Source organism: Anopheles coustani, chromosome X (genome assembly GCF_943734705.1).
Source record: "Anopheles coustani chromosome X, idAnoCousDA_361_x.2, whole genome shotgun sequence".
Classification (NCBI taxonomy): domain Eukaryota; kingdom Metazoa; phylum Arthropoda; class Insecta; order Diptera; family Culicidae; genus Anopheles; species Anopheles coustani.
The window spans coordinates 17683747-17696939 of NC_071290.1; positions in this window are offsets into that span (position 1 = coordinate 17683747).

Consider the following 13193-nt stretch of genomic DNA (forward strand, 5'->3'; position numbering starts at 1 on the left):
ACTGAATGTAGATGTCACTTCGGATTAGTGTTGTGAAAATCGGCTCTTTTTGAGGAGCGGAGTGGGCATATTTCGCGTTACTGCGTTTAACACAGCAGTACATAGAAAATACTGACAGTTAAGAAAACTGATTTCACTGGTATTTAATATAACTCATTTTTTAAGAGCCTTCATCGTAGCCATGGTTAAATTTTGATATGAATCAATTCTCCGATTCAACTTCAGGATTTTTATGGTTTGAAATGTTTAACGTCATTTACCAAACCTACCCTGTTTAACACGCCTTGGTCCGAACCTGTCCGTGTTGCAGTTCTATCTGCAAGTATGGGTCCATCAGGGGTGGGATGGGGAAATTCCTCCTGATGCATCGCTTCGTCGCGGTGTTTTGTTCGCGATGTTGTGCTACCGCTTGCAAGTATAGACTCGCGGAGAGGAGCACTGGGGTAGCACTTTCATCGCCCGGGCGTTTTGTATGGAAAAAGTAGCACCCCTGCACGATGGAGCGAAGCCGGGATAAAAATCAAAAATTCATTTTTGGATTTCAGAAAAAAGAGACATGTTTTCTTAAACTACAAGATGAAACTAAGAAATGACCCAAAAACTAGAGCCTCTGCTCTTCCAGGTTCTGAGAAACAGCCTCTCAAAGTCAAGATTTGTGAAAATATTGCGTGAAAAATTGAAAAAAATCCATCAACTTTGAAGGTCTGTAACTCCTATAATAATGGTCGGAATCGGATTCCAAGCACAGTTTTGGAAAGGTTTATTATCAAGCTTTAAAATTATAGACAGTTTAAGCTAATTGAAATTGAATGTCACAAAATATTAAGCATTGTTTCGCAAAACTCCCGGAAAATTTTTCAATTTTCTGTTTTTAACCTTATGCCATCGCTAAGGATTGCGAAAGATTGTAATATGATGCATACCCACTTATAGCCTAGAATGTTTTGTAACAATAAATGATAGTTTTTTTTGCGCATACGCGCGCATCTTTACGTTATTCTGTACTTTAGATGTGAAGCTTATAGTTTATCAGCTACTAGGCGCCTCCATCATGCCATATGCAGCATCATGTGTGGTAAGAAATATGAATTCTCATTCAATGCATTCAAATTTGAAATTCTCATTCAATGAAAAATGTGAAGCAGGGTAGTGATTGAACATCACATAAAAGGGGAAAGACAAGCCAAGTCACTGGCAAAGAATGAAACTTGGTTTGGTTTGCTTTGAATGTATCAGGTCGCTTTTACTTGTTCTACAGCTCACAAACCCATTTTTTTATACCCAAAATTCCTCGGAATAATGTACCCTACACTAAAATAATAAATAATAATAAATGTACCCTACACTAACACTTTGTTCTGTTTGTACCCTTACCTGTAAAAGCCGTGAATTTTGGGTAGATATACCTGTCACTCTTTTTCTACCCTAATGGTAAAACGCCGCTAATTGTGGGTGGATAACTCATAGAAGTGAACACAAATATTTGATAATATTTGCTTTTGAAAACAATATACCCTAACCATACAGTAACAGCTAAGGTAGATGTTAAAATTTTGACCTTCGAACGGCATACCATAGCGGTATGCATTTGAAAAGATACATATATAACATACGTTCGTTTATAAAAACATCATTCAAGCTTTACCTTGAACAGCATAAACACCAATTGTCAGAAAGCTCCTTGGAGAACGAACAACGTTTTTTTAGTTTTCAAGTAAATAATCTATCTGAGATTGATTTAATAATTTCACGATGGGTTCCTTTATAATCAATGATATCATAAACGTTTTGAAAAACAATGCTTCTTGCAAGGAAAACATTGGGTATGCTTTACAGTTCATTGAAAGTAAAGTAAGCATCAAACCGTGTGATAAATTGAAAGTGACTAATAAGTTGATGATACTGGAAAAAAGTTTCAAGGCTAGATTGAAGAAATGTGCTAGAAACTCGAAGAATTTTCAAAAGGATTCGAAAATCTGGTTGAACAAAGCATTTGACATTAGTGCCTATACGGAAAACAAAAGTCGTGGACGGCCAAAAAAAGAGTTTAATGATCTCTGCGTGAGGAATAAACGTCGAAGTGTGGCCAAAGAGACAGATATCAACGGCAATCTCGAAAAGGAATTATACTCAGTGAGGTTGTTAGCTTTTAAAGAAAAGCAGTTAAGGCTGATGAGTATGATAGACATGTTTTTGAAAAATCCTTCAAGTGTTATGCCAATGACAACCAAAAGTGATGTTTTAGTATCTGCCGAAGAAGCGTTGGCATGTTTTATAGACAATAGTTTCTCAAAATCCCAGTATAATGATTTGCATAAAGTATCAAAAAAAGTTTTTCCGTCATATTACCAAATCAACAAACTTAAAAAAACCTGCGCACCAAGTGAAGATTTTATTTCTATTAGTGAAACAAAAGCTGAAGTTAATCTACAAGAGTTGGTTAATCACACTGCGTGTAGAATAATTGAAATACAAAAGGCAGAAATCTTGCGACACCTTTCATCTTCTTTGTGTGATTCACTAAGCGTCGTATTATTGTGCTCGTGGGGCATTGACGGATCTAGTGGACACAGCATTTACAATCAACCGCTTCATGGTTCCGGAGAAAATACTGCATCAGACAGTGATTTATTAGTATCGGCATTAACGCCTATCCGTCTTTCGTTCATCAGTGACGATTCAGATATCATCTGGATAAACTTGATGCCTCAAAGTGTTAGGTTTTGCAGGCCAATTGTGATCGAGTTTGCGAAAGAGTCAAAAGAAAAAGTTTTACAAACAGTAGACGAAATCAAAAGCCAAATAACCAGGTTAGTTCCTTATACAATTCAGCTAAATGAAACAAGTAATGTGACGGTAAACTATTCATTTTACATGAGTTTAATTGATGGAAAAATTTTGGCATATTTAACCGACACTCTATCTATGCAAACATGTTGTATATGTGGTGCAAAACCAACCGAAATGAACAGTGTAGAGCACTTAGAAAATGGATTTATTCCAACTCCTGAGAATTTATCTTATGGAATATCTCCACTGCACTGTTGGATCAGATTTTTCGAATGCTTGCTTCACATTTCGTACAGAATTGAATTTAAAAAATGGAAGGTTACTAAAAATTTTAAAAGCATGTACAATGATCGAAAAAAAATTGTATTGGAAAAGATGTACAAGGAATTTGGTGTAAAAGTAGATGAACCAAGGCAAATGGGTGGAAATAGTACGACGGGAAATGTTTGTCGTCGGGCTTTTTCAAACATAGAAAAATTGAGCGATATTTTGCAAATAGAAACAGAACTCATAGAAAGGTTTCGAAATATTTTAATAGCCATCAACTGTTCACAGCCTTTAAATCCAAAAACTATTAGTCTATATTGCAAAGATACATACAAGTTTTACATACATCATTACAATTGGTACAAAATGCCTTCCACTGTCCATAAAGTTCTTGCGCATGTAGGTGAAATCATTGTAAATGCCCCAGCTCCATTGGGATCCTTAGGAGAGGAAGCAGCAGAAGGTAGAAATAAAATATACAGAAGGGATAGAAGAGAACACGCCCGTAAAATGTCACGAGAATTCAATATTAAAGACATTTTTATGAGAGCATTACAATCATCCGATCCATACATTTCAACAATATCTCTGGCTAAATCGTTGAAAAATAAAAAACAAATTCCATACCCAGACGCAGTAAAAACATTCTTCGTAGATTACAGCTCCTCAAATAGTAACAGTCCCTTGCCAATTCAAACCCAAGAAGATGATGGTACAAGTTCAGAATATTCAGATAGTAGCTCTTCGTTAGGAGACGTTATGTCCGCGTTAGATGCTTTGAATATCAATTATATTCCAGATGACAATATTTTAAATGGAAGTTTGTAGTAAATTTAGTTTGTTTTATATCAAACTTTAAAAAATCTTTAAGTTAGTATAAAAAAAAAAAATTAAAAAATAATGCACCCATAGAAAATTCCAAAAATATGAGGTTTTTGCAGCGCCACCTGGCGGGATTGTCCCGAAACATCATAATTTCGTGTAATATAATAGTATTACACGATATTACAATGAAAAAATTGCAAAACATTTGATTCTGAATTTTATCCCGGCAATTTGCTCTTTTCGCTCCATAGTGCCCTGGAGGCAGAAAATGTCACGCGACGCGTAAAAATGTTGTAAACCCCGCGCATTTGGCGCGCATTTGCCGCGCATTGTGACAGTGAAATGCGCGGGTCTGAGCTGCCCTCGTGAGTGATTTTTGCGCATCCCTGGAGGCAGAAAATGTCACGCGACGCGTAAAAATGTTGTAAACCCCGCGCATTTGGCGCGCATTTGCCGCGCATTGTGACAGTGAAATGCGCGGGTCTGAGCTGCCCTCGTGAGTGATTTTTGCGCATGTGTTAGTGCGTTCTGTGCATGTATGGGTCAGTAATGGCTGCCCCTTGAGTACCCCATATAGTGATGGTCATCATGCAAAAGTGAACCCCAATAGTTCCGCATAATAAATGTCACGATCTAATAAATATTTATTGATATATGTAAATATCAACGTATGTTGATCCATAAACAATTGTTTTTAAATTGATTAAATTTCTATAAATCACAACACTTTCAAACACTTTACCCCGGCGGCAAAATCAGCATGCTTTCTCGTTCTGTCGCATGAACGAGAAAGCATGCTGATTTTGCCACTAGGGTTAAACCATTTATGATCGAGCTGTCTGGGTCCGGCCTTTGTTTTGGAAGCTGCTTGTCTGATGTGACTCCAAACTCCCCACGAACGATATACTGCTGCTGCTGAAATAAGATGAAAAACGATCAAATAATGTTCATAAAAGTCATTAATCAATAAATACTTATCTTATTATTCCGATCCGATTGTCATCAATGCTTTTTTCTAATGCAAGCAGCAGCAGTTCAATGCGAACCTGGGTAGAGCTTCGGAGTTACATCCGAGCAGCTTCCACCAAAACAAACTCCTCACGAACGATGTACTATCGCTGAAAAAGAATGAAAATCGATCAAAGAATGCTCGTATAAACCATAAATCAATAAATACTTATCCTATTATGATTCCCATCGATGGGACCGATAGAAATATCAGATCCAAGCGGCAGCAGTAGCCTGCGAAAGGGAAGCACAGCGATGTCAACACTGGACTGCACTTATATTTCCCACCCATCTTTTCACCTTAAAAACGCTGAAACATGCAACTAACACAACATAAAATTAATAATCACTCGTTAAAATTTGCTCGGTGCAGTACTAAAAAACACCCGCATTATTTTCACAACACTCCATGCACTTCACGCGTTCCCGGCAGCCATCACTAAAATGAAGTCTGACAGCTGAAGCTGTCAACACTGAACTGCAGTATGCCAATGCGGATCGGTGAAAGTAAATACGGTCAAAATCGATACTTTCGAAATGTAAAAAATACACATGTTTTTAAAGTATTTTCATATAGTTAACATTTTATTAAGCGTGATAATTGGATTTAGAGTTTAATTTGCCATAATCGAGAGGACATCAATCAATCAACTCTAATAAATCGAACGATCACCCGGACTAGGTAAGCAGTATAAATAATGAAAGTACTTTCACGTGAAGTTAAAATGTAATAAGTAAATAGTTGTGTTTTTGTAGAAATGGATTGTAATAATAATAAGCTGCGTGATGAGGCCTCCAGTAACCCAAAGCCTGGGGATGAACGAAAGAGGTATGTTAAAAACTACAACCGAAAATAAATTGTTGATTATTGTTTTGTTTTCATTTTTAGCACGACGATTCCGTGTCCGGGCCACTGCACTGCGTTGCATAATGTGGCGTTAGCAAATTCCAAAGGAATTTATACAACTCAGAGGATGGTGCGTATGATTTATGCGAAGGTTGACGATTTGGTGGTTGCGCAGGCTTCACCAGGACCTTCAACCTCCAGATCGTTAGCCTTCAACTTCGAATGCATTTCGAGCGGGGAAATGTTGGAAGCCTGCAACGCCAAACTGTTCGATGAAGATTATTTCTCGGCAGTCTTGGCTTGGTTGGCTTCCAAGATTGATCCGCGCGAGGTACGTTCGGAGTACCGCATGAATTATGCGTACCATCTTTTGGTTGACCCACAGTTTGCAACGCAGTGTTCGTGGTCCGGATACACTGCAAAAGGTGCAAAAGGTAAAGTGCCCTTTTGCATATACGGAAACATTCAAAAATTACTGCAAGTTGTTGGAGGCGAGGGCACGCATGAGGCTGCGGTAAAGGCACTAATTACGAAAAAGTTGAGGAACGCAAAGAACCACTTGCTTAAAGGGAATAAGGGCATAAAAACGCCATACGTTAAAGGCTCCAAGCGTTCATCCGAAAAACTAGAGTAAAAAAAGCATTCAAACAATGAAAAACAAATTATTGTAAAGTAGTTAAGAGTTAGAAAGTTAAGTTAGTTATTATAATCATGATAAAAGAATACACATTGTTATGTAAATAGTTAGATGGAATTATAAAAGTTAGCGAACTTGACTTATTAAGTATAAAGTATATTTAATTCATTTCAAACATTCGAAATTAAAATAGTTCTTTTTTAGTTTTAATGGTAAGTAAATGTTGATGATGCCCTCCACATACCCATGCATAGCTCTGAGCCGAACGATTGAAATCAAATTTATACGAGCGGGTGTTAGAAAATGCATCTAATACCTCGCTAACGCGCGCGATGCTCAGGGCTATTCACTTCCGTCACTAAAATTAATTTAACATCATCATCAAAACAAATCATCTGTTACGGACGGACGATATGTTTCGTTCGTGATACCAACGGATAGGAAATTTTACCCCTGACCGCGAGTAGAAAAACAAAGTATAAGAAAGTAGAGAAAGTGGGAAATTTTATGGGACAAAATTCTTCCATCACAAGACGAGAAAAGTTAGAACAAGAAGGATGGGACAAAGAAAGAAGGAGCGAGAATGACGCAATCTAGGAAAACCCGAAATATTTGATGTTTTCCAGATGGAAAACTATGCGTGCATAGCAAGTAGGAATACAATCGTGAGCATTGAAGCCACGTGAGATCTTTTAGGAATAAGCGACAATGCATGATGTCGCAAGAGAACGAGCATGCATGCGCTCGAGAGACCAAAAAAGGTCAATTATTAACCAAAATGTTTCACACGATTGATAAACTTACGAAACCCAGCATAGCCACGTCAACGTGACGATAACCAGACGCCCCACGCGATGAAGGGTTAAAATCTTAGCGCGATCAACGTGATCGAGCGACGAAGCGTCAAGTGGGTCGATATCGATCGACGCTGCGACCCCTCGTTTTCTCATTAGGAGAAAGTGAGACGTTTAGGAAAAAAGGACGCGTGGCAGGAACAGAATACCGCGTAACTTTCTCACGACGCGCAGGGGGCAATCTGGAATTAGAGCGAGATCTTCTATCTTGTTTACACTTATTGATCAAATGTAACCGAAATAGTTTATAAGCGCTCGAAAATTTGAATAAACTAGACATTTTCACCAGGACACTCGTGAGTAAAAGTACCTGAAATTCTTTCACTCCAGTTCATCCGAAATTAGTTCTCAAACTACCAAATCCGCTTTACGCTAGATTCTGCTCTGTTCAGCGGCACGTCACGCTGCAGACCGGCTTCTCGTAAATCCCTTCCTGAACTTAGCGAAAATTCCGAAGGCTTCTCTCCGACGTCGGCAAGTCACGGTTCGGACGGAACTTTAGAAGATTCAATAAGTTTCCCGCTTCTGCGTGGTCCTCTCCGCTGCCGGCAAGTCACGGCTCGGACCGGTCACGCTGCCAAGCATTCCCAACTCCTTAGTCCGAAAAGAGTTAAGGACAACTCGCGGAACACCTCTCCGTTCAGCGGCATGTCACGCTGCGGACCGGGTTCTCGGTTTCCCTTAATTTTAGATCAAGGTATCACACGCTGTTTGCACCGTTGTTGGCACGTCACAACACGGGCCGAACACGTTGATACCGAAATCGACGGACCTCCAAATCCGGTGGAGATTCTCGCGTTAGAACGACGACGCACTCAGTTGAGTTTACCTTCGCGCTCGGCTGGACAATCCGCTTCGTTACATGGTGGCTCCAGAGAGGAAACAACACGGTTGTATTCTAAATCGAATTCACAAAAAAGGTGTGCTGTCGCCTGAAGAACAGTAAGTGTACGGTGTGCTATCGCCGGAAGAATAGCAAAGTGTATAGGTGTGCTGTCGCCTGAAGAACAGCAAGTGTAGGGTGTGCTATCACCTAAAGAATAGCAAAGTGTATAGGTGTTCTGTCGCCTTAAGAGCAGAAGTGAATTAGTGAATTTCGTGAAATTCAGGAGTGAAGTGAAGGTGAATTAAAGTGTAAAGAGTAAATCTCGACAGAGAACTCTTATGGTGTTTGCATCGTGATTACGATAGCAAAGAGAACATTCTCCGGTTGTCATAAGGTACTTGGACCGCACCACAGCCAAACGGCATAATCGGCGGCTGAAGTGTCTGCGACTATTAGCAGACAGATGAGTGAAGGTTCTACTCCTCTGAATCAGGGAAATAACTCCTGACTCAAACGTAGAGAGTATGAATTTGTAACTCCTTCAGAGTGATTGTAATCACCGATGCCAAGTTATTAATTATTATAACTTGGAAGGCGCCAGTTGACGCTTAACAGCTTCAACAAAAGGGGAACTTATGTAGTAACCCGATCGTAGTACGAATCAGAGGTATTGATCGTAGAAATCTTTCGATTGAGAGATTTGTGACGTCACGTGACGTCAATTAGCAGGAAATTTCCTGCAAGAAATCGGACTTGAATAGGTTGTGTGGTACGAACTTAAATCGCAACAGTAAACAAAGTGCAGTGTAAGGTGTGAGATAGCGGTCAATAAACTTTGAGTGAAATTGGAATCCCGAAGCAGGAAAGGAGTATTGCATCCAGAGTTTCACCAAGGATCGACCACCAAAAGAGGACGGCGAAGAAGCGAGTGAGAAGTAGGATATTTCAAGTTCCTCAGAATTTGAGTGGCAGGTAAGTGGATAATATTTCCGTAGTTCCGTAAGCTAAGCTAATGGGTCTCGTAAGTGAACCTAGTTGGTTCGAGGGTAGGCAGGCAGTAAGAAGGGCGTGTAAAAGAAAATTGTGAAACGCTCGGCTGTAAAGGAGCCGAAAGAGGCAATCATGTCATTCCCAGATTACGGAATCAACCCGAATGGCAACTGCCGCCTCTGTCTACATGTAGATGGTGAGGACCCCTCAATGGTAGCTTGTCACGAGTGCGATAGATTGTTTCACATAACTTGCGTAAAAAGAACTCGCAAGCCATTGGAAAAAGAAAAGTGGGAATGCCCGAAATGCCATGCGAAGAGCAATGAAGACAAAAAGCGCACTGAGCAACTCAATGAGCTGATAGCCACTGTGAAAATTCTTTCGGAACGAAAGGAAAAGGATGAACAGTCATCCAAAGGAGAGTCATCTAAAGGAGAATCGTCCAAAGGAGAGTCGTCCAAAGGGGAATCATCCAAGGAAAGTATTAAGTTTGAAGGGCCTGCCGTGGTCAGTGATAGGGTTGCGGCTGAACCAGTAATAGCCCAACCGATAGAACCGATGGAGGCCATGCTACGAAGACAATCATTGGCACAATTACCTAAATTCGGCGGTAACCCGAAGGAATGGCCAGTCTTCAAGCGTACCTTTGATGACACAACTAGGGAAGGAGCCTTCTCCGATTTAGAAAACTTGAATAGATTAAATCAAGCCTTATACGGAGCAGCTCAAAGATGTGTCTACCAGTTAATGCTGGATTTCCACAATGTACCGGAAATTATCAGCGTACTGGAAACGAACTTCGGAGATCCGGAAACAATTTACATGGAATTCCTTGCCGACGTTCATAAACTTAGAAAAGATTCCCGTAATATTGTAGCGGAAATGAATGTTGCAGTGGGAAATCTAATTAGAAACATTCACTTGATGGGCAAACCAGAGTATCTAAGCGATCATCGCCTAGTAAGGGAACTGATTACAAAATTACCAAACGACCTTCAGATGAAGAGAGCGGAATATATTAGAGATACCTTAGCAGCGAATGCTGGGGCGAACATTTTCTCACTCGAAGGTTTTATGAACTGGCTAAAGCCAATTGCTGAAACTCAACGTATTTACAAGAAGTTTCACACCATGCAAAAGGGAGAAGTGAACGTTCACGATGACCCGGTAATTAAACCAGAAGAACGTTTGCCAGTAGCGAAACCGCAGGTAAACAGGAACGCGCAACGTAAGCCCGATGACCAATCCTGCCCGCTCTGCAAACAGTCGCATCACGTTACAAGGTGCGCTGTATTCCAGAAAAAGACGCCAGCAGAAAGATACGCGGCAAGTACGGGGAAAGGTTTGTGCTACAAATGTTTGTCGAGAGGACATATCAATAAATTTTGCAGGGAGGAAAAAACATGCAACATCGACGGATGCAAGGGCTGGCATCACCCGATGCTGCATGTACCAAAAAAGAACCATGAGGGAGAGCAACCTGCACCTATTAATCATCACGCAGAAGTAGGGAATAAAACCACATATTATCAAGTCCTGCCGGTGACTTTAGTCAACGGTGTATATAAAGTACAAACATACGCCTTCCTAGATACGGGGTCAAGTTTAACCCTGTTGGATGAAGGCGTCGCTCAGCAGTTAAATTTAAAGGGCAAAAGAATCCTTTAAACTTAAAATGGACTCGAGAGCTCACGTCCGAATATGACGAGAGCCGCCAAGTATCTTTGAAAATACGAGGCTCTTCAAAAAAGTATTTTAATTTATCGGACGTAAGAACCGTGCAAGACCTGAGCTTACCGTGCCAAGCCATGAATTACAAGATGCTGTCAGAAAAATACGAGCATCTTAAGGGGTTGCCGATCAATGATTTCGGTGGAATTCGTCCCACCTTATTAATTGGGGTAAATCATACCCAATTATTAATGGGGATGGAACACAAATTCGGAAAACCAGATGAACCAATTGCTATGAAAACCAAATTGGGCTGGTTGATATACGGAAAGCAAACAATTAACAGCAATGATACTTATTCAATGGTAATCCAAGAAGACGACGTCCTCAACGTTAGGATGTCGAATTACTTCTTGTCTGACTCTAAACCGCCGAGGGAACAGGACCTTGAAGGCGCTAGGGATAAATTGGTTAATGATATTCAGGTACTTGATGTTTGCGCCGGGGGTGTCTCTACCGAAGGCGAAGTAAAGGAAAACGAAAGGGACAGTAATGACCCTAAAACGAATATGGTTGAAGAAAAGGGACCAGATGTTGAAAATAAGGTCCAAAAAGAAGAATTGAATAAGGAGGCATTAATAACTTTGAACAGTGAAAAAATTATCGCTCTTCACGTAGAAACAGACAAACAGACCGCCTCCGAACTATTAAATGATAAAGGGTCTAAAAAAGGGAATGCCAAGAATCCGTGTACATGTGGTAACGGAGAGATACAGGCCAACATAAAAGACGCTAAGGCGGAACCCTTAAAGAACGATTATACACGCTGTGGCGATAATCGTAATCCCATGGTAATGTTGTTGAAATCGAAATCACTCGTGATTTTGACATTGCTTTTCCTTATTGCGCAGGTATTCGGAAATATCTCGCAAGGATTAATTGCATACGATTGTGCGAGCAATGATATCAACATTACCAGCTACTCGTTGATGGGGGTAGCATCTTGCTTGCCACAAACAAAAAACGTAACCACTCAGGAAGTAAAAATTCAGGTTTTACAAAGAAGTCCCAAAATGTTTGTCCACGTTCACCAATGTAAGGTTGTAATCAAACGATCGATTAGGCATTGCGGGTCACTTTCCCATACGTCAGATTACGAAAACGGATACGCGTATATTGTCAAAGAATTCACTCCGAATGAGTGTAAAATCGCGCAAACGTTAGGAGAAATATTTTTGTCTGTCGATCAAAGAGTTAGGGAAATCCGTAGAAATCATACGACTAGAGGTCAAACACTTATTGTAGGGAGCCTTAAGGGCTCAACTTGTAACGGTGGGGTCTACAGAACGGCAGAATATACTTGGGAGGACGCGCTGGTGTACTACGAGTACGAGATCAGCATGTACGACTACACAACGACGGCGGACATCGAGAATGATCAGATCACGCTTCGCAACGGGGTCGTATGTGCGCACTCGGTTGGCTGGTGCTTGGACGCGGAATATGGCTACAGCACGTGGGAGGTTGACCTACGACGACAATGCGAGGAGTTGGACTTCGACGTAATCTACGAAGGAACGGTCAACAAAACGTACGACGACGATGTCAAAACCCGTTCGAAGGCAGTCTACACGCTGGTAACAGAATCACACATGTTTTCGATCCGAGCTCGTGACAATACCCAAATATGCGAGTTCGACAGCTACATAACAGACCACCCACGAATTTTCATACTGGAATTAAAGGGATACCGATCTCCCTTCAAAAGAAAGCGCAGCCATGGAAAGAATTTTGATCTGTTCACCTATTTCAACTCAAAAATTACATTGGTTGAAAGCTACATGGGGCAGAAATTAAATGAAGTATATGCTACTGTCATGACGGAAATGTGCAAAATCGACAAGGCTTTAATGGAAACCAAGTTAACGCTCGCGCGCCTTAACCCGAGCGAATTTGTCTCAAACTTGGTAAAACGCAGCGGGTACACAGCAGTCGTAGCAGCTGAAGTATTGTACGTCCTTGAGTGCAAGCCGGTGTTCGTAACGTATGACAGTAGACAAGAATGTTTTCAAGAAATTCCGGTAAAGTACAACAACAAATCAATGTTTATGGCTCCGGTAACTCGCATGCTTCAACTAAGAGGCACACAAATTGATTGCACCCCACTGCTCCCGGCTAAATTTACCTTCGGAGGAAGATGGTATACAACAGATCAACGACTTCGAGAAACGACGCCGCCGGAACAGCTGACCACTGATATAGTAACAACTTGGTCATACACTCCCTTGCCAAGCCTTATGGAAAGCGGTGTGTACGACGCTGAAAGTCTCGATAAAATGAAGAGCATGGTCTACGAACAAGGCGATAGAAGAATAGCCTCATCGGTAATGCATAAATTAATAGCCGGAAGACATCCAAATCTACAAGGATTTTCTTTCGATGCTCTTGTTTCCGAAAAGGTTATTGACAACGCTTTGA